Raw genomic sequence first — 26,512 nt, 5'->3', positions numbered from 1 at the left:
GGCTGACTCAGAGCGGTGTGCACGGGGATGGATATAAAAGGGACAGCCGTTGGAGCTGTGTCGCAGTGCCCCCGGAAAGTTTAGAAACCGGCAGAGCTGCGGAGGAAATCCCTGAGGGAAATAGTGACAAGCAGAGTAACGCAGCATAGACGCGGAGAGACCTCCGGCGGTAACTGGAGTGAAGATCCCGGCGGGGAGTTCCCTGAGAGAGAGATTGAAAGCAGAGCTGCGCAGCAGGCAAGGCAGAAGCAGTGCTGTGAGCAGCAGCGTATTTACCGGAGGCTCCGTGGAGTGGACTGCAGCTCCGGTGAGAGATCCGGTATTCAGCATCGGGTCTCTGGTCCAGCCAGACGAGGAAGTGGGCGGTGTAAGAGTTACGCATCAGCTGGAAGGCGGGATCAAGTAGAAGGCCGGCCCAGAGTTAAGTGACAGCTCTCTGGCATCAGTGAAGGCTGGGACCAAGTTTCTGAGGCAGATATCAGGCAGTCCTGAGGCGGAGACCAGACAGAGGGGCGGTGAGTAGTGATCTATCCCTAAGCATGGTCCAAGTCAGTCCCCTGACAGCCTGCCCTCCAGTTATAGCACTCAGTCAAGTTCTGTCAGAGTGATAAACACTATTACAGACCTTTTATCTACAGTAGAGGCAGTCAGGAAATCATAGTGGTTTCATGGACAGTGCTTAAAGTCAGATAGTACTTGACTCACCTCCAGTCTCAGGAAAAATATATAAGTAGCCTAGGAACATTGCCACCGTACTGGAGTGTATAGAGACTCATCAGGCAGCATCTGTACAAGGGCTAAACCCGACTCAGGTCAGGGGACTCCCCTAATATCAACCACCGTATCAAGGCAGTACAGGCGTTAACTAGTACAGTAATCCAATTACCCTACTGGGGGAAAGAGGCGGGCTAAACCCGACTAAAGGTCAGGGGACGCCCACAGAAGATTCAGCCATCGCTACAGGATAATACAGTACAGTCAGAAGAAGTAGCTCCCTAGAGTCGTAGCCTATCAGCATATACCCACAAGGATTAATGATACCCATCTAAAGAGTCTGTGCACAGTGAAGGTTAAAGGAACTCATTAAAAAGGATTATATATGGACAGTGTTAGATTTAATTGAATGCATAGTATTGCGGATGGAATCTGCAGAGTATTAGTAGTGTTAAGAATATTTTAGCCGTAATTGTTTAGAATAGAATTGTTCTTAAGTTATACTTACCGAAAGTAGTAGTAGACACTGAGATACCGAAGGACCTGCAGAAAGAAGGGATCATTAGGAAGATAGTCATACAAACCCTTAATTACACCATTATTGCGCAATAATATTGCACATTATTGCGCAATAATAATGACGAATGTAATTTGGATGATTAAGGAAATTACAGTGAAATTGTATCTGTATTAACCCGTTGCTACCCTAGGGTTACCTGAGTCAACTAAGGTAGGATTGTCTTATTGATATATAGAGGAATCATCAGGAGGGTCCCATCCGTGCGGTTGGAGGCATGTTCCGGTATAATAAAACTTGAGTTATATGTTGGTGGTACACTATTAGGCATCTGTTATACCTATTATACCGTTATTGTTATTACATTGGCAGGTTTGCCTGAGCAAAAATATTGTAATAAAGAAACTGTTAAACTATCACTACGTGTTGTATTTATAAAGAAGAAAAGAATCTACGTCACCTAGCCTGGGAAGATACTTACCTGAAAGGAGGGTGACATTTGGCGTCATTCGAACAGGATCAGGACAAAGTTATAACATGTCTGCGGACGAACAAGATGAAGTGCTGGGAGACCAGGGAAGTGGTGTGTCATCTAGTGCACAAACGGAGCCTATGGAGACGGGTACGAATCCCATCACTTTGCCCTATTACTTCGGAGGGTACTTGTGAGTTATCTGGGCGCCCGATTTCTAAATCGGGTCGGATCGGGCACATCGCATCGCATCGCATGCGACCATCGGATGCGATGCGATGCGATGACCCGATTTTTCCATAGGAATCAATGTTAAAATGGACTGAGTCCATTTTAACATGGAATTCAATGGGAAAAAGGGGTCCTTTTCATACCCCTACTATCCAAGTGGGCATGGAGTTGGATATAAACCTGTGGCGAGCGTAGCGAGCCACCGAGCCCGAAGCGTGGCGAGCGTAGCGAGCCCCGCGAGGGGACACGGAATATCGTCCCCTCGCGGGGCTCGCTACGCTCGCCACGCTTCGGGCTCGGTGGCTCGCTACGCTCGCCACAGGTTTATATCCAACTCCATGCCCACTTGGATAGTAGGGGTATGAAAAGGACCCCTTTTTCCATAGGAATCATTTTAACATTGATTCCTATGGAAAAATCGGGTCATCGCATCCGATGGTCGCATGCGATGCGATGCGATGCGATATCGCATCGCATCGCATCTGATTGTATGTTACACTTCTGTCCCGGACCCGCCGGGACAGACAGTGTAGACGAGTGCCGGGGGAGACGTTAGCGGCGTCGCGCAGCAACGCCCCTGGCTTCCGTCCCCACGGCATCGTCAGCAGGCATCGGGGCGTTGCCGGGCAACGTCCCCGAGCGTCTCCGTCGGCGTGCCGGCGCGCTGAGGTCATGCGCCCGGCAGTGCGGCGCACGTCAGCGTCAGCGGGGATTTTGAATAAAGAGCCGGCGTCTGCCCAGGACAGACGCCGGTTATAGCTTTTGCACCTCAGGGTCTCAAGTGTTCCTGGTTCCCGCTTGCTCACTGCTCCTGGTTCCTGTGCCCAGTCGTCCTGTGTCCTGTCGTTCATTCGGAGCCGTGTCCTCCGTTCTGTCTCCTGTCCTCCTGGTGTTCGTGCGTTGTCCAGCTGTCTGTACCCTGGTTCCCGCTGCCGTTGTCTCCTCGGAGCACAGATAAGTGGGGTTTATCCCCAGACTGCCCTTACTCGTATCTGGATTCTTATGAAACACCTCTGTGTATTGTTACACCTGTTTGGTATAGGTTTGTGTTACATCTCTACGTATTGTTACGTTTACCCAGTTTGCTACTGAGCAAGGGTGACCTCGCCTTCTTGGGGTAGTTAGTCATCCCCTTGTTCATCCTTGACATTGGTGGCAGCGTTGTCAACCCTCAAGACCTGGTGGCATCGGGGGCGGAGCCTGACTAACGGGCTCTGTCGAACGCGGCTATTATAGGCGAAGCCTAGCACTAGCACGCAGCCATCAATCCCATTCGATGACAACGGAGTTAGGGTTGGCGAGGACTCCCGCATATCATAACATTATAACCGGCCAGACCATACTCTGAGACTGTTGTTGCCCCTACAGCTCAGAGGTTCGGTAGTCGTGGGGAAACCCAATCATGGATCCGTCACAGCAGGCTGCTGCCCATTCTCTTGCAGGACAGATGCACACACTGATGCAGAAATTGCAAGAGCTCACCCTACGGGTAAACTCACACGAGCAACGGTCTCAGTCTAGCTCCTCCTCCGGTGGGAGTCTGGAGCCCAGGTTAAATCTCCCTGACCGTTTTTCTGGTGACCGGTCTTTGTTTTTTAATTTTAAACAGTCATGCAGGCTTTATTTCAAATTGCGCCCAGGATCTTCTGGTTCTGAGGCTCAACGGGTTGGAATGGTTATATCACTCCTGCAGGGAGATCCTCAGTCTTGGGCCTTCGGCCTTCCAGATGGTGCTGAGGCTCTCTCTTCAGTGGATGCATTCTTCTCAGCAATGGGGTTATTATATGATGACCCGGACCGGGCGGCCTCGGCCGAGTCAAATCTTAGGGCCCTGCGTCAGGGGCAGGACACAGCTGAGGCATACTGTACTAAGTTCAGACGTTGGGCTATTGATTCTGGCTGGAACGACCCAGCGCTTCGTAGTCAGTTTCGGATTGGGTTATCCGAATCCCTTAAGGATGCATTAGTACAGTACCCCACTCCCAAAGACATTGATGGGATCATGCAGTTAGCCATTAAGGTGGATAGGAGATTTCGGGAGCGGCAGAGAGAGAGACGGTCTGGAGTGTTGCCTTCCTCATCTGTAGACGAGTCTACCGAGGTACCCGGAGACGAGCCTATGCAGTTGGGGGCCACTCGACTATCTTCATCCGAAAAAAACCGCCGACGTCTCAAGGGCCTCTGTTTGTATTGTGGGGGTCCCGGTCATCTTGCTGTTGCTTGTCCGCTGAAGGCGGGAAAAGACAGGGCCTAAGTGATACTTGGGGGGTTCACTTGGGCCTGTCGAGCTTTTCTCCCTCAGATTCTGTATTAATTCAGGTATCAGTCTCTGTTACCGACCGTTCTTGGAACGGATCTGCCTTTGTGGATTGTGGGGCGGCCGGTAACTTTATAGATGAAGGCCTGGTGCAACAATTGGGCCTTATGCCCATACCCTTGGAAAATCCCGTTTCTGTTTGTGGGTTGGATGGCCGTCCACTGTCTAAAGGCGGTATATCTTTTAGGACTCCCCCCCTTCGGCTGTCGGTGGGGGCTCTTCACTCCGAAGATATCACCTTTCTTATTTTTCACTGTCCTCTCACTCCTATAGTCCTGGGGCTGCCCTGGTTGAAAAAACACAACCCTGAATTTAATTGGGAAACTGGTGAGATCACTCGGTGGGGAGGGTCCTGTTCGGATGTTTGTCTCACTCTCCCTCTCCGTGTGATGCACCCCGATTTTCAAGCTCTCCCTTCTCAGTACCGTGATTTTTCAGATGTTTTTTCTAAAAAGGAAGCCAACACCTTGCCTCCTCATCACCCCTTTGATTGTGCCATTGATTTAGTGTCTAATGCCAGACTTCCTAAGGGTCGTTTATATGCGTTATCCGCACCTGAGTCCCAAGCCGTGGACCTCTACATTAAAGAAAGCCTTGAAAAGGGGTTCATTCGGCCCTCTAAATCACCGGTGGGGGCGGGGTTTTTCTTTGTTGAGAAGAAAGATGGGTCTTTACGGCCCTGTATTGATTACAGAGCCCTTAACAAAATTACGGTAAAAAATTCCTACCCATTACCCCTCATCTCCGTATTATTTGACCAGATTCGGGAGGCAGTGATTTTTTCCAAAATAGATCTCAGAAGGGGCCACTGGATCTAAAGATTCATCCATGTGCTTACTTCTCCCGCAAATTCTCTCCAGCCGAGAGAAATTATGATGTAGGCAATCGTGAGTTGTTGGCCATCAAATGGGCGTTTGAGGAGTGGCGTCACTGGCTTGAGGGAGCTCAGCATACCATCACCGTGATCACCGATCACAAGAATCTCTCTTATATTGAGTCCGCCAAACGCCTCAACCCACGACAGGCTCGGTGGGCACTATTCTTCACCAGATTCCGGTTTATTATCACCTTTAGGCCGGGATCTAAGAACGTGAAGGCGGATGCCCTCTCCCGCAGTTTTCAGACTGTCCAGGGGTCTGAGGTGAAAGCATCCCCCATTGTCCCTTGCTCAGTAATCATGGCGGGCCTGACCCAAGATTTAGCCACCTTAGTCATTGCTGCCCAAGCGTCGGCTCCTCAACAGACCCCACAGGACCGTTTATTTATTCCCCAGAAATTACGGCAGGCGGTTCTCAGGGACTTTCACTCAGCAAAAAGTTCCGGGCATCCAGGTATTGCCAAAACTTTTGAACAGTTAGCCAGGACTGTTTGGTGGCCCTCTATGAGGCAAGATGTCGACAAATTTGTGGCCTCATGTCTGGTCTGTGCGCGACACAAATCGTCTCGACAGTCTCCTATTGGGCCGCTGTTCCCCCTGTCCATTCCCAAGAAACCATGGTCCCATATTTCTATGGACTTTATAGTTGACCTGCCTCCGTCTAGCAAGTTCACCACCATCTGGGTTACTGTGGATAGATTTTCCAAAATGGCTCACTTTACTCCATTACATGGGCTTCCTACTGCAAAAATCCTAGCAAATTTATTCATCACCAACATCTTTAGGCTTCACGGACTCCCGGTCGATATTGTCTCGGATAGAGGTTCCCAGTTCGTGGCCAGGTTTTGGAGACAGTTTTGTGCTGCCTTAGGGATTCAGGTCAGTCTCTCCTCTGGCTATCACCCACAGTCGAATGGACAGACCGAGAGGGTCAACCAGGCTTTGGAACAATACCTCCGCTGTTTCGTTTCAAAGTGCCAGGACAATTGGGCTGAGCTTATTCCATTAGCAGAGTTCGCATACAATAACTCTTATCATTCAGCCATCAAGAGCTCTCCTTTTTTCTGCAACTCAGGTTTGCACCCCAAATGTAGTTCATTCATGCCCCCGGTTGATCCGTCAAGATCCTCTTCCACTGTCTCGTTTTTTAGGAAAGCCTGGAAGAATGTACACATAGCCCTTAGACAATCCTCAGCCCGGTCTAAGATTTTCTTTGATAGGCACAGAAGACCGTGTCTCTTTAAAGTGGGTCAGAGAGTATGGTTATCCACACGCCATATTAGACTTCGACAGCAATGTCCCAAGTTGGGTCCCAGGTTTATCGGTCCATTTCCGATTATCGGACAAATTAACCCTGTGGCATTCAGACTTCAGCTTCCCAGGTCTCTGCGCATCAATAATGTCTTTCATTGTTCCCTGCTCAAACCTGTCATCGGAACCCTTCCATCCAGCTCTACACGTACTCAAAGACCTGTCTTGGTTCAAGGGCATAAGGAGTATGTGGTGAAACATATCTTGGATTCCAAGGTAGTCAGGGGTCAGCTCAAGTTTCTTGTCCATTGGAAGGGGTTTGGAGATGAGGAAAGATCTTGGGTCCCAGAAAAGTTTTTGCATGCGCCCCGGCTAAGAGCGGAGTTTTTTAGAAAATTTCCCTGGAAACCGGGTTCTAAGGGTTCGGTGACCCCTCCTCAAGGGGGGGGGGTACTGTTACACTTCTGTCCCGGACCCGCCGGGACAGACAGTGTAGACGAGTGCCGGGGGAGACGTTAGCGGCGTCGCGCAGCAACGCCCCTGGCTTCCGTCCCCACGGCATCGTCAGCAGGCATCGGGGCGTTGCCGGGCAACGTCCCCGAGCGTCTCCGTCGGCGTGCCGGCGCGCTGAGGTCATGCGCCCGGCAGTGCGGCGCACGTCAGCGTCAGCGGGGATTTTGAATAAAGAGCCGGCGTCTGCCCAGGACAGACGCCGGTTATAGGTTTTGCACCTCAGGGTCTCAAGTGTTCCTGGTTCCCGCTTACTCACTGCTCCTGGTTCCTGTGCCCAGTCGTCCTGTGTCCTGTCGTTCATTCCCAGCCGTGTCCTCCGTTCTGTCTCCTGTCCTCCTGGTGTTCGTGCGTTGTCCAGCTGTCTGTACCCTGGTTCCCGCTGCCGTTGTCTCCTCGGAGCACAGATAAGTGGGGTTTATCCCCAGACTGCCCTTACTCGTATCTGGATTCTTATGAAACACCTCTGTGTATTGTTACACCTGTTTGGTATAGGTTTGTGTTACATCTCTACGTATTATTACGTTTACCCAGTTTGCTACTGAGCAAGGGTGACCTCGCCTTCTTGGGGTAGTTAGTCATCCCCTTGTTCATCCTTGACATTGGTGGCAGCGTTGTCAACCCTCAAGACCTGGTGGCATCGGGGGCGGAGCCTGACTAACGGGCTCTGTCGAACGCGGCTATTATAGGCGAAGCCTAGCACTAGCACGCAGCCATCAATCCCATTCGATGACAACGGAGTTAGGGTTGGCGAGGACTCCCGCATATCATAACATTGTATGCCTTAACTTAAGGCATACAATCAAAAAATCGGGCGCCCAGATAACTCACAAGTACCCTTCGGAGCACCATGGCTCCCCATGTATTCGGGGGAAGAAGCAGACGGAGATGGAAGCGTGTTCAAGGCATTCAGAAAAAGGATCAGGTCCATGTTTAAATTGTATAAGCCAGGAAGTGAACAGCAAATAGAATTCCTGCTGGGTCAACTCAAAGGAGCAGCTGCCAGGGAGGTGGCATCTTGGCCCTCAAAACAGAAGCGGACGGCAGAACAGATTTTTCAAAAATTGGCCACGACCTTTGATACAAGTACGCTGCCAGAGCGCAAAAGTCGCTTCTATAGCCGGAAACAAAAGGCAGGAGAAACGCTCAGAGACTTTGCGTTGGGACTGCAGGAGGCGTTACATGACATCAACGGAGAAGGCCACGTGGAGGGAAGAAAGGAAGACGATGATACGTTAATCACCCAGTTTATTGAAGGAGCTTACCATGAGGGGATAAAAACCCAATTGAAAATGTTAAAATTACAAAATGGGCCCAAAACGTTTGCAGAATTTAAAGAAACAGCTATTAAAGTGATGGGAAATAAAAAGCCAAAGGAAGTGACCTTCTCGGAATCCATCGGGTATCCGGAAGTGAACAGCGGTGAGTGGGATGGAGCTGTAGCCGGAGAAGATATCAAGATGCGGCCGGCAATCGCACAGGGTGTGCAAAATCCCGCAGCTGATCTAACCTATACATTAAAGGGGCAGGTTGAGGATCTGGCTGTCAGTGTGAACCAGATTAAGCGTGATTTACAGAAGCTTGCTCAGAGAAGCGTATCACCCCCCAGTGAAGGTGGCTGGCGAGCAAACAATAGACAAGAGCGAATTCAATGGAGAACAACCCCAACAGGGGGAGGACGTCGTTCTACTGATCGTTTTGATCCCCAAGGTCGACCTATCTGTAGAAGGTGTGGACAAAGCGGTCACGTGGAAAGAGGGTGTCGCAGTGAGGAGGCGTTAAACACACAACCCCCGAGGATGGAGACCGATCCTTGGGGGCATTCATAGCTCAAGGTCCCTCGTCTGAAGAGTGGAGTTCTCAATACATTGGACATTGCCCCATTGTGCCCATCACTATCGGTGGAAAAGAAGTGTTAGTTCTACTTGACACGGGATCTCCTGTCACCACTATACAACGAGGATTATTTGTACAGCATTGGGGAACCACAGAGGCTTTGCCTACGCCACCAGCATGGCTGAGACTTTTGGCCAGCAATGGTCAAGACATTTCATGCATCGGTTACTGTGAAATGACCATGCAAGTTAGAGGAGCTGTTATGCCCAATCAGGGATGTTTGATCACCGATGTGAATGACCCGTTAGTTCCTGCAATCATCGTGGGCATGAATGTCCTAAGAAATTGCCCTGCCGAACTAACCTCGATACTGACCCAAAAATCGTACAGCCAACCCCAGACTCTGAACCAAATTATGCAGCACTCTATTTATGGCCGGCGAACTCCGGCAGGGAAGAGAGTGCTGGCTACTCAAGTACAAGGAACTGTTACGTGGTTTAATGTCCGTAAGAAGTATGGTTTCATTAACCGGAACGACACTAAAATTGATGTCTTCGTTCATCAGACCGGTATAGCCAGAAACAACCCCCGGAAGTTGCTGCGTAGTGTCGGAGACGGCGAGGTGGTGGAGTTTGATGTGGTCGAAGGAGAGAAGGGTACTGAGGCAGCCAACGTGACTGGCCCTGGCGGTCTACCGGTTAAAGGAAGCCGGTTTGCTCCCAACAGACGCCGGGTCCGCAGACGGTCCTACTCACCAAAAGTAGAGGTTGCTGCAGAAGCTAGAGGAGAAGGAGTCAGTATGTACCAAGCGAGTGAAGAGGAGAGAGTGGAGGAAATGTTCCCTCAGCGGAGATCTGTTCCGTGCAACAGTTCCGTGCAACAGTCCACCGTCCTTCTTCCGAAGACGATCTTCTGGTAGGAAAAATAGAGCCACGCATCAGAAACTTAACGCCCCCCCCCCGAGAGAACCGAAGTTATACCGCTTGACGGGGTAAAAGAACCTGAGCATCGGCTTGAATTGGCCGAGAATGTAGTGAAAGAAAGGACGGCCTATCCCCGACCAGGGCTAAGTTATGGTCAAGAAACTAATACTGCCTCATTCCAAGTGGGAGACCGAGATGGGAGGATAGATGATCAACGGAGTAATGAGTTAGCTCCCTCCTGGGGATCTGAAACAGGTGTCATTGTCCATCTTCCAGCTACCGACACTGAGGTGCATGAGATAAGAAGAGATGCATATGACCACCAAGTTCTCAGCATGGTAGTTAGTACCTATGTTCTGTGTATTTAGTTATTGATGTTTATACCTTATGAAAGTTAAAGATGGTTCTAACAATGCATGAGGACATGCAATTATTTAGAGGGGAAGAATGTGGTATTCCCCAAATATGCTAGTTGCATTCACAGTATGTATATAGGAAGTATGTTGCCTGCTTAGTGCTGGACTATGTAATTAGCATGTGCCCATAGACTCGCAGCACCTTACATCTGCCCTGCTGATGGATGGGGTTTGATAGGTGGAAGAGTGGGGAACAATAAAGTTTAATGGAGCGTGGACAGGCTGACTCAGAGCGGTGTGCACGGGGATGGATATAAAAGGGACAGCCGTTGGAGCTGTGTCGCAGTGCCCCCGGAAAGTTTAGAAACCGGCAGAGCTGCGGAGGAAATCCCTGAGGGAAATAGTGACAAGCAGAGTAACGCAGCATAGACGCGGAGAGCGGTGCTGTGTCAGTAGTAGGACTTATCAGTGTCACCAGCTTCCTCACGGAGACCTCCGGTGGTGACTGGAGTGAAGATCCCGGCGGGGAGTTCCCTGAGAGAGAGATTGAAAGCAGAGCTGCGCAGCAGGCAAGGCAGAAGCAGTGCTGTGAGCAGCAGCGTATTTACCGGAGGCTCCGTGGAGTGGACTGCAGCTCCGTTGAGAGATCCGGTATTCAGCATCGGGTCTCTGGTCCAGCCAGACGAGGAAGTGGGCGGCGTAAGAGTTACGCATCAGCTGGAAGGCGGGATCAAGTAAAAGGCCGGCCCAGAGTTAAGTGACAGCTCTCTGGCATCAGTGAAGGCTGGGACCAAGTTTCTGAGGCAGATATCAGGCAGTCCTGAGGCGGAGACCAGACAGAGGGGCGGTGAGTAGTGATCTATCCCTAAGCATGGTCCAAGTCAGTCCCCTGACAGCCTGCCCTCCAGTTATAGCACTCAGTCAAGTTCAGTCAGAGTGATAAACACTATTACAGACCTTTTATCTACAGTAGAGGCAGTCAGGAAATCATAGTGGTTTCATGGACAGTGCTTAAAGTCAGATAGTACTTGACTCACCTCCAGTCTCAGGAAAAATATATAAGTAGCCTAGGAACATTGCCACCGTACTGGAGTGTATAGAGACTCATCAGGCAGCATCTGTACAAGGGCTAAACCCGACTCAGGTCAGGGGACTCCCCTAATATCAACCACCGTATCAAGGCAGTACAGGCGTTAACTAGTACAGTAATCCAATTACCCTACTGGGGGAAAGAGGCGGGCTAAACCCGACTAAAGGTCAGGGGACGCCCACAGAAGATTCAGTCATCGCTACAGGATAATACAGTACAGTCAGAAGAAGTAGCTCCCTAGAGTCGTAGCCTATCAGCATATACCCACAAGGATTAATGATACCCATCTAAAGAGTCTGTGCACAGTGAAGGTTAAAGGAACTCATTAAAAAGGATTATATATGGACAGTGTTAGATTTAATTGAATGCATAGTATTGCGGATGGAATCTGCAGAGTATTAGTAGTGTTAAGAATATTTTAGCCGTAATTGTTTAGAATAGAATTGTTCTTAAGTTATACTTACCGAAAGTAGTAGTAGACACTGAGATACCGAAGGACCTGCAGAAAGAAGGGATCATTAGGAAGATAGTCATACAAACCCTTAATTACACCATTATTGCGCAATAATACTCACCTGAATGACGAATGTAATTTGGATGATTAAGGAAATTACAGTGAAATTGTATCTGTATTAACCCGTTGCTACCCTAGGGTTACCTGAGTCAACTAAGGTAGGATTGTCTTATTGATATATAGAGGAATCATCAGGAGGGTCCCATCCGCGCGGTTGGAGGCATGTTCCGGTATAATAAAACTTGAGTTATATGTTGGTGGTACACTATTAGGCATCTGTTATACCTATTATACCGTTATTGTTATTACATTGGCAGGTTTGCCTGAGCAAAAATATTGTAATAAAGAAACTGTTAAACTATCACTACGTGTAGTATTTATAAAGAAGAAAAGAATCTACGTCACCTAGCCTGGGAAGATACTTACCTGAAAGGAGGGTGACATTTGGCGTCATTCGAACAGGATCAGGACAAAGTTATAACATGTCTGCGGACGAACAAGATGAAGTGCTGGGAGACCAGGGAAGTGGTGTGTCATCTAGTGCACAAACGGAGCCTATGGAGACGGGTACGAATCCCATCACTTTGCCCTATTACTTCGGAGCACCATGGCTCCCCATGTATTCGGGGGAAGAAGCAGACGGAGATGGAAGCGTGTTCAAGGCATTCAGAAAAAGGATCAGGTCCATGTTTAAATTGTATAAGCCAGGAAGTGAACAGCAAATAGAAATCCTGCTGGGTCAACTCAAAGGAGCAGCTGCCAGGGAGGTGGCATCTTGGCCCTCAAAACAGAAGCGGACGGCAGAACAGATTTTTCAAAAATTGGCCACGACCTTTGATACAAGTACGCTGCCAGAGCGCAAAAGTCGCTTCTATAGCCGGAAACAAAAGGCAGGAGAAACGCTCAGAGACTTTGCGTTGGGACTGCAGGAGGCGTTACGTGACATCAACGGAGAAGGCCACGTGGAGGGAAGAAAGGAAGACGATGATACGTTAATCACCCAGTTTATTGAAGGAGCTTACCATGAGGGGATAAAAATCCAATTGAAAATGTTAAAATTACAAAATGGGCCCAAAACGTTTGCAGAATTTAAAGAAACAGCTATTAAAGTGATGGGAACTAAAAAGCCAAAGGAAGTGACCTTCTCGGAATCCATCGGGTATCCGGAAGTGAACAGCGGTGAGTGGGATGGAGCTGTAGCCGGAGAAGATATCAAGATGCGGCCGGCAATCGCACAGGGTGTGCAAAATCCCGCAGCTGATCTAACCTATACATTAAAGGGGCAGGTTGAGGATCTGGCTGTCAGTGTGAACCAGATTAAGCGTGATTTACAGAAGCTTGCTCAGAGAAGCGTATCACCCCCCAGTGAAGGTGGCTGGCGAGCAAACAATAGACAAGAGCGAAGTGAATGGAGAACAACCCCAACAGGGGGAGGACGTCGTTCTACTGATCGTTTTGATCCCCAAGGTCGACCTATCTGTAGAAGGTGTGGACAAAGCGGTCACGTGGAAAGAGGGTGTCGCAGTGAGGAGGCGTTAAACACACAACCCCCGAGGATGGAGACCGATCCTCGGGGGCATTCATAGCTCAAGGTCCCTCGTCTGAAGAGTGGAGTTCTCAATATATTGGACATTGCCCCATTGTGCCCATCACTATCGGTGGAAAAGAAGTGTTATTTCTACTTGACACGGGATATCCTGTCACCACTATACAACGAGGATTCTTTGTACAGCATTGGGGAACCACAGAGGCTTTGCCTACGCCACCAGCATGGCTGAGACTTTTGGCCAGCAATGGTCAAGACATTTCATGCATCGGTTACTGTGAAATGACCATGCAAGTTAGAGGAGCTGTTATGCCCAATCAGGGATGTTTGATCACCGATGTGAATGACCCGTTAGTTCCTGCAATCATCGTGGGCATGAATGTCCTAAGAAATTGCCCTGCCGAACTAACCTCGATACTGACCCAAAAATCGTACAGCCAACCCCAGACTCTGAACCAAATTATGCAGCTATTTATGGCCGGCGAAGTCCGGCAGGGAAGAGAGTGCTGGCTACTCAAGTACAAGGAACGGTTACGTGGTTTAATGTCCGTAAGAAGTATGGTTTCATTAACCGGAACGACACTAAAATTGATGTCTTCGTTCATCAGACCGCTATAGCCAGAAACAACCCCCGGAAGTTGCTGCGTAGTGTCTGAGACGGCGAGGTGGTGGAGTTTGATGTGGTCGAAGGAGAGAAGGGTACTGAGGCAGCCAACGTGACTGGCCCTGGCGGTCTACCGGTTAAAGGAAGCCGGTTTGCTCCCAACAGACACCGCGTCCGCAGACGGTCCTACTCACCAAAAGTAGAGGTTGCTGCAGAAGCTAGAGGAGAAGGAGTCAGTATGTACCAAGCGAGTGAAGAGGAGAGAGTGGAGGAAATGTTCCCTCAGCGGAGATATGTTCCGTGCAACAGTCCACCGCCCTTCTTCCGAAGACGATCTTCTGGTAGGAAAAATAGAGCCACGCATCAGAAACTTAACGCCCCCCCCCCCCCCCCGAGAGAACCGAAGTTATACCGCTTGACGGGGTAAAAGAACCTGAGCATCGGCTTGAATTGGCCGAGAATGTAGTGAAAGAAAGGACGGAGACAGCCTATCCCCGACCAGGGCTAAGTTATGGTCAAGACACTAATACTGCCTCATTCCAAGTGGGAGACCGAGATGGGAGGATAGATGATCAACAGAGTAATGAGTTAGCTCCCTCCTGGGGATCTGAAACAGGTGTCATTGTCCATCTTCCAGCTACCGACACTGAGGTGCATGAGATAAGAAGAGATGCATATGACCACCAAGTTCTCAGCATGGTAGTTAGTACCTATGTTCTGTGTATTTAGTTATTGATGTTTATACCTTATGAAAGTTAAAGATGGTTCTAACAATGCATGAGGACATGCAATTATTTAGAGGGGAAGAATGTGGTATTCCCCAAATATGCTAGTTGCATTCACAGTATGTATATAGGAAGTATGTTGCCTGCTTAGTGCTGGACTATGTAATTAGCATGTCCCCATAGACTCGCAGCACCTTACATCTGCCCTGCTGATGGATGGGGTTTGATAGGTGGAAGAGTGGGGAACAATAAAGTTTAATGGAGCGTGGACAGGCTGACTCAGAGCGGTGTGCACGGGGATGGATATAAAAGGGACAGCCATTGGAGCTGTGTCGCAGTGCCCCCGGAAAGTTTAGAAACCGGCAGAGCTGCGGAGGAAATCCCTGAGGGAAATAGTGACAAGCAGAGTAACGCAGCATAGACGCGGAGAGCGGTGCTGTGTCAGTAGTAGGACTTATCAGTGTCACCAGCTTCCTCACGGAGACCTCCGGCGGTGACTGGAGTGAAAATCCCGGCGGGGAGTTCCCTGAGAGAGAGATTGAAAGCAGAGCTGCGCAGCAGGCAAGGCAGAAGCAGTGCTGTGAGCAGCAGCGTATTTACCGGAGGCTCCGTGGAGTGGACTGCAGCTCCGGTGAGAGATCCGGTATTCAGCATTGGGTCTCTGGTCCAGCCAGACGAGGAAGTGGGCGGTGTAAGAGTTACGCATCAGCTGGAAGGCGGGATGAAGTAGAAGGCCGGCCCAGAGTTAAGTGACAGCTCTCTGGCATCAGTGAAGGCTGGGACCAAGTTTCTGAGGCAGATATCAGGCAGTCCTGAGGCGGAGACCAGACAGAGGGGCGGTGAGTAGTAATCTATCCCTAAGCATGGTCCAAGTCAGTCCCCTGACAGCCTGCCCTCCAGTTATAGCACTCAGTCAAGTTCAGTCAGAGTGATAAACACTATTACAGACCTTTTATCTACAGTAGAGGCAGTCAGGAAATCATAGTGGTTTCATGGACAGTGCTTAAAGTCAGATAGTACTTGACTCACCTCCAGTCTCAGGAAAAATATATAAGTAGCCTAGGAACATTGCCACCATACTGGAGTGTATAGAGACTCATCAGGCAGCATCTGTACAAGGGCTAAACCCGACTCAGGTCAGGGGACGCCCCTAATATCAACCACCGTATCAAGGCAGTACAGGCGTTAACTAGTACAGTAATCCAATTACCCTACTGGGGGAAAGAGGCGGGCTAAACCCGACTAAAGGTCAGGGGACGCCCACAGAAGATTCAGCCATCGCTACAGGATAATACAGTACAGTCAGAAGAAGTAGCTCCCTAGAGTCATAGCCTATCAGCATATACCCACAAGGATTAATGGTACCCATCTAAAGAGTCTGTGCACAGTGAAGGTTAAAGGAACTCATTAAAAAGGATTATATATGGACAGTGTTAGATTTAATTGAATGCATAGTATTGCGGATGGAATCTGCAGAGTATTAGTAGTGTTAAGAATATTTTAGCCGTAATTGTTTAGAATAGAATTGTTCTTAAGTTATACTTACCGAAAGTAGTAGTAGACACTGAGATACCGAAGGACCTGCAGAAAGAAGGGATCATTAGGAAGATAGTCATACAAACCCTTAATTACACCATTATTGCGCAATAATACTCACCTGAATGACGAATGTAATTTGGATGATTAAGGAAATTACAGTGAAATTGTATCTGTATTAACCCGTTGCTACCCTAGGGTTACCTGAGTCAACTAAGGTAGGATTGTCTTATTGATATATAGAGGAATCATCAGGAGGGTCCCATCCGCGCGGTTGGAGGCATGTTCCGGTATAATAAAACTTGAGTTATATGTTGGTGGTACACTAATAGGCATCTGTTATACCTATTATACCGTTATTGTTATTACATTGGCAGGTTTGCCTGAGCAAAAATATTGTAATAAAGAAACTGTTAAACTATCACTACGTGTAGTATTTATAAAGAAGAAAAGAATCTACGTCACCAAGCCTGGGAAGATACTTACCTGAAAGGAGGGTGACACTTTCACCTAGATACCCCTTTATATACACTAACCTGCTGCACAGAGTAATATGTAAGATACTATGATGGAGCCGTCACCTAGATACCCCTTTATATACACTAACCTGCTGCACAGAGTAATATGTAAGATACTATGATGGATCTGTCACCCAGATACCCCTTTATATACACTAACCTGATGCACAGAGTAATATGTAAGATACTATGATAGAGCTGTCACCTAGATACCCCTTTATATACACTAACCTGCTGCACAGAGTAATCTGTAACATACTATGATGGAGCGGTCACCTAGATACCCCTTTATATACACTAACCTGCTGCACAGAGTAATATGTAAGATACTATGATGGAGCCAACACCTAGATACTCCTTTATATACACTAACCTGCTGTACAGAGTAATATGTAAGATACTATGATGGAGCTGTCACCTAGATACCCCTTTATATACACTAACCTGCTGCCCAGAGTAATATGTAAGATACTATGATTTACGCTGTCACCTAGATACCCCTTTATATACACTAACCTGATGCACAGAGTAATATGTAAGATACTATGATGGAGCCGTCACATAGATACCCCTTTATATACACCAACCTGCTGCACAGAGTAATATGTAAGATACTATGATGGTGCTGTCACCTAGATACCCCTTTATATACACTAACCTGCTGCACAGAGTAATATGTAAAATACTATGATGGATCTATCACCTAGATACCCCTTTATATACACTAACCTGATGCACAGAGTAATATGTAAGATACTTTAATTGAGCTGTCACCTAGATACCCCATTATATACACTAACCTGCTGCACTGAGTAATATGTAAGATACTATGATGGAGCGGTCACCTAGATACACCTTTATATACACCAACCTGATGTACAGAGTGATATATAAGATACTATGATGGAGCCGTCACATAGATACCCCTTTATATACACCAACCTGCTGCACAGAGATATATGTAAGATACTATGATGGAGCCGTCACCTAGATACCCCTTTAAATACACTAACCTGCTGCACAGAGTAATATGTAAGATACTATGATGGAGCGATCACCTAGATACCCCTTTATATACACTAACCTGCTGCACATAGTAATATGTAAGATACTATGATGGAGCTGTCACCTAGATACCCCTTTATATACACCAACCTGCTGCACAGAGATATATGTAAGATACTATGATGGAGCCGTCACCTAGATACCCCTTTCAATACACTAACCTGCTGCACAGAGTAATATGTAAGATACTATGATGGAGCGATCACCTAGATACCCCTTTATATACACTAACCTGCTGCACAGAGTAATATGTAGGATACTATGATGGAGCAGTCACCTAGATACCCCTTTATATACACTAACCTGCTGCACAGAGTAATATGTAAGATACTATGATAGAGCCGTCACCTAGATACCCCTTTATATACACTAACCTGATGCACAGAGTGATATGTAAGATACTATGATGGAGCTGTCACCTAGATACCCCTTCATATACACTAACCTGCTGCACAGAGTAATATGTAAGATACTATGATGGAGCGGTCACCTAGATACCCCTTTATATACACTAACCTGCTGCACAGAGTAATATGTAAGATACTATGATGGAGCTGTCACCTATATACCCCTTTATATACACTAACCTGCTGCCCAGAGTAATATGTAAGATACTATGATGGAGCTGTCACCTAGATACCCCTTTATATACACTAACCTGCTGCACAGAGTAATATGTAAGATATTATGATGGAGCTGTCACCTAGATACACCTTTATATACACTAACTTGCTGCACAGAGTAATATGTAAGATACTATGATGGAGCCGTCACCTAGATACCCCTTTATATACACTAACCTGATGCACAGAGTAATATATAGGATACTATGATGGATCTGTCACCTAGATACCCCTTATATACACTAACCTGCTGCACAGAGTAATATGTAAGATACTATGATGGAGCTGTCACCTAGATACCCCTTTATATACACCAACCTGCTGCACAGAGTAATATGTAAGATACTATGATGGAGATGTCACCTAGATACCCCTTTATATACACTAACCTGCAGCACAGAGTAATATGTAAGATACTATGATGGAGCTGTCACCTAGATACCCCTTTATATACACTAACCTGCTGCACAGTAATATGTAAGATACTATGATGGAGCTGTCACCTAGATATACCTTTATATACACTAACCTGCTGCACAGAGTAATATGTAAGATACTATGATGGAGCGGTCACCTAGATACCCCTTTATATACACTAACCTGCTGCACAGAGTAATATGTAAGATACTATGATGGAGCTGCCACCTAGATACCCCTTTATATACACTAACCTGCTGCACAGAGTAATATGTAACATACTATGATGGAGCGGTCACCTAGATACCCCTTTATATACACTAACCTGATGCACAGAGTAATATGAAAGATACTATGATGGAGCTGTCACCTAGATACCCCTTTATATACACTAACCTGCTGCACAGAGTAATATGTAAGATACTATGATGGTGCTGTCACCTAGATACCCCTTTATATACACTAACCTGCTACACAGAGTAATATGTAAGATACTATGATGGAACCGTCACCTAGATACCCCTTTATATACAGTAACCTGCTGCACAGAGTAATATGTAAGATACTATGATGGAGCCGTCACCGGCTGTGCCTTCAGCGCGGCAGGTCGCAGTTTCAAGCAAACAAAAAGTTGTGAAGTCAGCTATACTTGTCACCTGCCATGCAGAACACACCCCTGAGTGTCAGTAAATGGGTGGAGCTAGACACGCCTTTGGCATGGAGCAAGATGTCCCTCCCCCTCAACGGCACGGCACATTTTACTAGCACCTGGATTCTCCCTGAAACTAGGTTTCAAAAGTAGGCAAGTATGAGTCAACGTGCTCATTAAAGCTCTCATATATTTATAGCAAAGACACACAGGCATCCCCTCGCTTCAGAGGAGGGGATATTAGGAACATACCTAGTCACATATAATCTTCCCTTTAGGAGGGATCACAAAGAAAATGGATCAATGTGCTTTGTGTGAATCTGAATGACGTTATATTCCTCTGTAACTACCACTGATTCTTACATTACACTCTGCTCCCCTATATGGGGTTGGTCTTCAGTGCATGTTCTCTGTTCAGCTGCATACGATATAAGTTACATGGAATGTGGTCAGCGGTTTCCTGTAGCTCGGGGGCCTCTTACCATCTGTTCTGTGTTATTTCTGGGGAAATCTATACATTGGTCTTTCCTTTAGTTTGTTAACTGCTTCAGGCTCAGACAGAAACAGACGTCATACACTGTCACGTATTCTGTAACTATACTTTCTATGATACCTTGTAATAGCAGGAATCTCCTATTACATAACTAATATAGGGGGACATTTACTAAGAATACAAATACGAAAATTCATATTTATATTCTTAATACGCCTGAATACAAATGCATACGGCTGTTATAGCCATATGCATAATTTGACTGATTAGTATTTTCCGATGTCGTATCTACTTGTATTTTCAATTACCAATTCGTATTTAAAAATACATATTTGTATCGGCTGCAGTGTTAAAGAAGAAAAAGATTTTTTTTTTAAACGGCGTGGGGGTAAAACACCCCCCCCATGGATGTACTCAGCACCAGGCTCAAAGAGCCACTCCTGGTTTTAAACATCAGGGAACATATTAAGTTAGGGTTCCCCGTACTTTTTAAAACCAGCACAAGGCTCCAGGGTCGGTCCTGGTTCCTAAAATATGGGGGACAAAACTAGCAGGGGTCCTCCATATTTTTAGAACCTAGGTACTGGATATATATATATATATATATATATATATATATATAATATATTTAGCCATATCTGTCACTCATCCCCTGTGTAGCTAACGTTCCCGCCCAGCGGCATACACAATTGTTTTCTGTGTATAACATTTTCATGTGTATAATGTTCCACCCCCTTGACATCACCTCCCCCCGCCCAGCCAGGGCTACAGTACACGCCCACCATCCACCATTACTCCACAGCCACCATCCACCATTAAGGTGCCCATACACTAGTAAGATTTATCTTCAGATCTGGCTGGTTGGAACAAAAACATGGTTATGCATGAGTGACAGTTTGGCAGTTTTCCAGCATTTCCAAGCAATGGTCAACTGTCATTTACTCTCATCCGTAACCATGTTTTTGTTCCAACCAGACAGATCTGCAGATAAATCTGCTTGTGTATAGCCACCTTAACTCCCGCACCCCCTACCCTCTGCCAGCACCCCCTCCCGCGATTCGCGGGACCCCCGCGACCCCCTCTCCCGCGATTCGCGGGACCCCCCCTTGCGCAATTTGCGGGCTCCCCCCGACCACCCCCTCCCGCGATTTGTGGGCCCCCGCGACCCCCCCTTCCGTGATTCGCGGGACCTCCGCGACCCGCACCTTCCGCGATTCGAGGGACCCCCGCGACCCCCCCTCGCTCCATACGCGTGCCCTCAGCGACCCCCCTTCCGTGATTCGCAGGCCCCCCGTGACCCCCCTCCCACGATTTGCGGGACCCCTGCGACCCCCCCTCCCGCAATTCGCAGGCCCCCCGCGACCCCCCCTTCCGTGATTTGCGGACCACCGCCCCCTCCCGCGATTCACTGCACCCCCCCTCAAGCGATTTGCGACCCCCCCTTCCGCGATTCACAGAACCCCCCATAGCGCCCCCCTCCCGCAATTTGCGGACACCCCCTCTACCTCCCGTCCCCCTCCCGCGATTCGTGCCCCCCGCGATTCACACCCCCCTCCAGCGCCCCCTCCCGCAATTTGCAGACCCCCTTCCGCGATTCACGCCCCCTCTCATGGCACCACCCACACCCCCTCCTGCGATTCGCAGCCCCACACGACCCCCCCTCCTGCGATTCATGCCCCCTCCCGCGATTCACGGACCCCCGCACCACCCCCCTGCGCCCCCCCTCCCTTGATTCACGGCACCCCCGCGCCCCTCCCGCAATTCATGGACCTCCACACCCCCCCCCCCCCGCAATTCACTGACCCCGACAACCCCCCTCCCGCAATTTTAAGGTGCCGGGACACGGAGCATAGATCCGCCCCCCGCACCCGGAAGTCCCGCCACCAAGTTCTGATTGACCCACGGCCTATTCAGTCAGCTATAATGGATGACTATCGATAGCTACAACAATTGATGGTTATCCAAGTAATATGTTACTACTATCGATGGCAGGGTGCAAAATCGCCATCAATGCCAACCATCAATGGCGTCTGCACCAATGCCCATCCCTACTCAGCAACAGCCAAAAACCTTTACTACACCTCATTCCCACACACTTCTATCACTGCCCTGCCTCCTGTTCTCCTGTCCCGTAAATTCCGCCAGTGGGGACCCGCTCACCCTGTGTCTACCACATTCCCCTATCATACCCAGCCTCCTGCTCTCATCCACCCTAACTCCAATCCAGTAGGAGGAGACACTGACTCAGGGGCACCATACTGTACTCCTGTGCTGCCACACTGGACCCTCACCCACTGGCAGAAGCTGCACAGTGTCCCCCACCCTCCTCTTTAGTCCCCCGTATGCCCAGACACTCCTATCACTACCCAGCTTCCTGCTCTCCTGCCCTGTAACTTCCACCACTGGGGAGTCGCTCACCCTGTGTTGCCCACATACCACTATCATGCCTCAAAGCCCAGCCTCCTGCTCTCATGCACCCTAACTCCCACCCAGTAGGAGGAGACACTGACTCAGGGCCACCGTCCTGTACTCCTGTGCTGCCACGCTGGACCCTCACCCACTGGCAGAAGCTGCACAGTGTCCCCCACCCTCCTCTTTAGTCCCCCTTATGCCCACACACCCCTATCACTACCCAGCCTCCTGTTTCCTGTGTCGTGACCTCCGCCAGTGGGGAACCGCTAACTCAAAAACACCGTACTATACTATTGAACACACACACACCTCAACAACATGCACACACAGCCCCCCCCCACACCCACAAATGTCACTGTACCATCCACACTATCAATGTACATCTTACTCTGTAACCGCTTTTTAATTAAACAAAAGAATACACACCCCCTTCCAAATCATATGCTCTCTATGTAACACATTTCACCTATAACTCAAGTTGCAATACAGGCATCTTTCATACAATTCTAACCATATTTCTCACAGTACAAACGTTCACAATTAAATAAATAATGGGGTTTTAGTTCATGAATTGATCAATGCATTTAAGCTTGCAGCCCATCGCCAAGGGACCCCATTTTACTGCAAGTCCTACACTAACAACTGGTTTTCTTAGGAACCTGGCACCTGCTTACACATCATAGCTAAAATGAACATGTGTTATTTTATTGGGTTAAAGCTCAACTGCCAAGTACCTTATGGCTTTTAAAGGTGAGACATCCCAAACACAGCACCTGAATTAGTAGTAAAGGGGCAGCTGTCCCAGGTTTCAGGTAAATGAGCTTATCTAGGGTGCATGAGAAAGCTATGATCACAGTAAAGCTCCGTACACACGTGGGGATATATCGCTCAGTGTTCCGTTTGCATCAGCGACCAGAGATGGTCGCTGATGAAAAATAAACTGCCGGGGGAGCTGGTCGCAGTAGCATGTTCCTGCGACAAGTGATCATTACGGGGGTAAAAACAGGAGCGCGCACCCGGCGATATATCGCCAGTGCACACTCCCATCGTGGCCAATATGGTCGCTCAGCGACCATATTTCCCGCGATATTAGACAAAATCGCCCCTGTGTGTACACAGCCTAACAGAGGATATATATATATATATATATATATATATATATATATATATATACACTACACAGTCCTGCAGACTTGGCACTCAATGGTATAAATGATTTTATTTATGCACCAGGTGCCATCCCATGACTTAGTCGGTAGGTAGTTGTGTGTGGCGGCACTCTCAGTATTTGTAGAAATAATACCCTTACAATCGTAAAAGCAGCTTCAAATGCTTCATCAGGAATCACCAGCAAACAGTGTAACGGAGTGTGCTTAAGTACCAGTATACAGACATGTGCAAGAGAACTCACAGACAACCCCGCCCAGGTGATCGTATGACATCATCAGTATCTGACTGATGTACCAACAACTGTGGTCCCATAGTGATGATAAAACATCAATAATGACAACAAGAGTACAGAAAAAAGGACGTTTGTGAATGGAACAGGGAAATACTGTATATCCATAAATTTGGGAGACATACTGTAACAAGGATCAGATGCAGTATTTTATATGACCAACATGCTACTACTATTCTGCTGGAAATGGACTAGAGACAATTGGTACCGAGTCAATCAACATTAAACAGGGGAGTGCCTGAGTGACACTCATATTAATTGACTAGTGCCCATAGTAATCAGGGTTAATAGGAAAACAGCAGCATACCTTACAGTATTCACAGATAAAGCATACGCTGCAGTATAGTAAGAAGTTGTAAATAAAGATCCCTCAACATGATTCAGACAGTAGCTCAAAAGAAGTAAAGTAACATGTATATAAATGTAACAATATTAATATGTTACAAACTTGTATCCCAAGTGAGAGATTGTACTAGTTGCTCTTCATGTAAAATGAGTAAACGCGATCTAGACGCAGCAGGTGAAAGACAGATATTCATGGAGAACATGCGGTGATACGGTTGTCGGGAAATAAACCCACTGGGCGTCTTTGCGGAGAAGCGCTTTACCCACTTTACCCGCTTTTCTGTCGCCACCCCTCCTGTTCATTGGTACATGGTCAAATTTTTTATATCTCAAGGATGATACATTATGTTTAAACTGGCAACAATGTTTCATTGGTTTCCCCTGACGTTGCCTGTTTACTCGCGCTACGGTGTAGGGCCATGCGTCCCATATACTGAAGAATGGTTTTACCCACGTACATCAATCCACATGGACAGCGTATGTAGTAAGTTATAGTGTTCCCGCTAGGCTGTTATAGTGGGGCGCTGCGCCCTGCCCGATTTTTAAAGGGCAAAATGCGCCCTGCCCGTCTCGCAGCGCCCCGCTAAAACAGCCTCACGGGGAAGCCCAGCGTCGCCATTGACGGCGATGCCTGGCGCTTCCCCGGGAGAACAGTGTATTCGGAGGGTCCGGGCCCGCCCCCTTTGATGACTGTGGCGGCCGGGCCCGCCCCCTTTAATGACAATGGCGGCCCAAGCAGGCCTCTTTCATTACGGCGGTGGCCCGGGCACGCCCCCTCCATGACGTTAGCGCCCTGCCCGATGTCACTCCTAGAGTGAACACTAAGTTACATGATTTCCTTATAGGGGGCAGTTAGTGCTGTTATCCCCAGTACTGCCCATTTTTAGTTGAACAGACATATATAACACAATACTCGGCATGGTCAGACTAATCACATACCTTGCTGGGTATTACAGACCCCTCAGGACCACAGTAATCCGGGTCTCCCAGCTGCTGGTACCAATGTGTAAGTACAGGAGGAGTCAGTGCTATATATACTGGTTCCCTTATAGAGGGCAGTCAGTGTGGTCAGTGCTGGTATCCCCAGTACTGCCCGCTGTTAGTAGAACAGACATATGTAACACAATACTCGGCATGGTCAGACTAATCACATACCTTACTGGGTATTACAGACCCCTCAGGACCACAGTAATCCTGGTCTCCCAGCTGCTTTTAACAATGTGTAAGTACAGGAGGAGTCAGTGCTGCTTCTGTCTCTGACGACCCCCTACTTCCTCATCAGCTCTGTCTCTCCTCAGTCCCCCGTCCTCCCCCTCCCTGCTGCTGAGGAATGTACAGCAGCACACAGAGCACGGCCAGAGCAGCCCGGCTTCCATATGAGCTAAATAGCTATAAGGAAGCCCTGGGAATGTGGAAACTGCTGCAGCACACATACACATACTGTACCCAGTGGTGTAGCTTGGTGCCACAGTGCTGGAGCACCCATTTGTAGTAGGTGGGGTTCTTGCACGGCAAAAAGGGGGTGCAGACTAACATTATACCACACAGCGTAATGCCCATTGCACATTTTAGCAAACTTTGTAATACCCATTACACATAAAGCCACATGCCATAATGCCAATTACACATGATGCCCATTACATACTATATAACAAACCATAATGCCCATTACATACTATCTAACAAACCATAATGCCCATTACATACTATATAACAAACTGTAATGCCCATTACACATAAAGCCACATGCCATAATGCCCATTACACATGATGCCCATTACATACTATATAACAAACCATAATGCCCATTACATACTATCTAACAAATGGTAATGCCCATTACACAGAAAGCCACATGCCATTAATGCCCATTACACATTGGGCCTTATTCTGGTTGATGCGGCCCGTTCCGAATTCTTTTGGAAATGAACGAACGCCATGCACGGCGGACATTCCAAGAACACACGCCCACAGGTCGTCCGCATCCGTACGCACGGACTCTCTAAGAAGAGGGAGTGTCTGCAGACTGCATCCAAATGTGCGTGTGCGGTGCGAACTCTAAGATTCTGCACGGTCTTACTGCGTGCGAACGGACGGGAACCTGGCCGTACGCACCGAGTTGGTGTATGTGCGCAAACCTCAGTAATCTATTCGGACAAGTTACATGGTGAAATAATGTTATAATGTGTTATTATGTAATAGATATATTCCCCCCCCCCCCCCACATGTGTGCTGTTTCCGATGAATGTAATAGTCAGATGTGCATTTATCTTTGGTCCATTGCTTGTAGTGTAAATGTGGGTCAGATAGCAACAATCCAGTCGTGTTTGCAGCATATATTCTAGTATTTTGTAATGGGCCATTTAGCCAGCAATGCTTTCAATTGAACCTGTGAAAAGAGTGTAATTAATCACTAATGAGTAGAGGAGTGGATTGTATTGTGTTCAGCTGAGAGTGCTTCAGGTGCGGCCGTACTAATTGGGCGATCCGAATGCATAGCGCATGAACAAGT

The 26,512-nt window shown here is 47.9% G+C and overlaps 2 long non-coding RNA genes across 3 annotated transcripts; both read right to left on the bottom strand.

Annotated features, from left to right (window-relative positions):
• Nucleotides 1-330: 330 nt before the first annotated feature.
• LOC146072872 (uncharacterized) lies at nt 331-11,594 on the bottom strand. Of its 2 annotated transcripts, none has more exons than XR_014473254.1 (3): nt 11,559-11,594; nt 1,223-1,257; nt 331-488 (listed from the first exon to the last, which is right to left on the bottom strand). It is a non-coding gene; the product is annotated as an uncharacterized LOC146072872 (long non-coding RNA). The 2 variants fall into 2 exon arrangements; XR_014473253.1 differs by lacking the exon at nt 11,559-11,594 and adding an exon at nt 10,613-10,676.
• A 3,496-nt stretch (nt 11,595-15,090) lies between these two features.
• On the bottom strand, nt 15,091-25,266 carry LOC146072871 (uncharacterized). Its single transcript, XR_014473252.1, has 3 exons — nt 25,156-25,266; nt 16,030-16,064; nt 15,091-15,295 (listed from the first exon to the last, which is right to left on the bottom strand). It is a non-coding gene; the product is annotated as an uncharacterized LOC146072871 (long non-coding RNA).
• Nucleotides 25,267-26,512: the final 1,246 nt, after the last annotated feature.

This window comes from Crinia signifera, chromosome 4 (assembly GCF_055691185.1).
Source record: "Crinia signifera chromosome 4, ASM5569118v1, whole genome shotgun sequence".
Taxonomy (NCBI): domain Eukaryota; kingdom Metazoa; phylum Chordata; class Amphibia; order Anura; family Myobatrachidae; genus Crinia; species Crinia signifera.
The sequence above is the reverse complement of the archived record's forward strand: the minus strand, read 5'-3'. Positions and strand labels throughout refer to the sequence as shown.